Genomic DNA, 1,358 nt, shown 5'->3' with positions numbered 1-1,358 from the left:
ATGATGTGGACAAAATACTCATTTGCCTAATAATTCTGCACTCCCTGTATTTGCTAAATGCTGAATGACTCGCACTGTTTGGCTGTTGAAAGGCGTGACAGGTGCTCCACTGTGACATAGGACATTAGAATTGTAAGATTTTGTTGCTCTAGTTTATCTATCCTTAACAGTTGTTTGTTTTTTAATATTGAGTTTAAATGGACTTTTTCGCCTGCATGTACTTCATTGTTTTCTTTCTTTCTTTACTTCTTTAATATCTGGGGAGGGGGACTTCATAAGGAAATAAAGTTGACAAGATACTGCGCATAGGGCTTATTGTACTAATGATGAATGGGTTCAGATGAAGTCAGTTTTGCAGTCAGCTAAAGCTACAGAGATGCTGTATTGCACTATGACCGAAGTCTAGAAGATGGTAAAGTAGGATAAAGATTATTGTGACTTTGAGTCTTTTCCAAAGGTACTGCACTCATTTCTCAAAGGTTTGCCAAATTAATGGTTCTGTATTTTTAATTTGGAACAGGTTTTAGACTGCTTTCATAGGATTCCTTTCCTGTTTATCTGAGCTTGTGCTAAAAATCAATAAATAAAAATGAATGCCAATATTTAAACTGTTGTGAATGACTTGTTTGTCCATGATCTGTGTTACATCCTGTGATGCTGTGGGAGTGTGTGGGGTGTTTGCCCGCTCTCTCCGGCTGTGTCCCAATTAAAAGACCGCACGCTTGGAGTACGTGCAGTTCGCGTACTACGTACGGTGCGTACTATAAGTACGGGAAGTGCGGAAGTGAGAGGCTTGTGAAATGAGACGGTCTAGCCTTCGTCGCGCTGTTCAGGTTGCTTAGCAACCATGATACTAACCGCGAGAAACGTTTCATACAGCTTTGTGTGACAGAAATAAAGGAGAAAGTTTTTTTGGTCATTCATTTTTTCATGACATCACTTTGATTAGTTGAGTATCTGAGGATGAGACCACAGGACTGTAAAACATGATTGTTGGGCTTCATTTCTGTACTGAACAGTCATAAGATTAACTAGTAAATAACAATTAGCTAATGTTGTTCATGAGACTAAAATCATCTCACTTAATGATGTATGTAAATATAATATGGCATATTATTTGTATTGTCAGATTATTATGATATATATATTACAGCAGTGAGCTTGAGCTCTGTCAGAGATTCAAGTTGCAGTTATTTATATTTCCTGTCACCTTAAATCTTCACTCAAAGACAAGTATCTTTGACAGTGTATATATGTATATGTGTATTTATATGTGTGTATATACAGTGGGGCAAAAAAGTATTTAGTCAGCCACCGATTGTGCAAGTTCCCCCACTTAAAATGATGACAGAGGTCAG

This window comes from Pundamilia nyererei, unplaced genomic scaffold (genome assembly GCF_000239375.1).
Source record: "Pundamilia nyererei isolate P.nyererei 1_Seehausen unplaced genomic scaffold, PunNye1.0 scaffold01475, whole genome shotgun sequence".
Taxonomy (NCBI): Eukaryota; Metazoa; Chordata; class Actinopteri; order Cichliformes; family Cichlidae; genus Pundamilia; species Pundamilia nyererei.
This window is presented reverse-complemented; position numbering follows the sequence as displayed.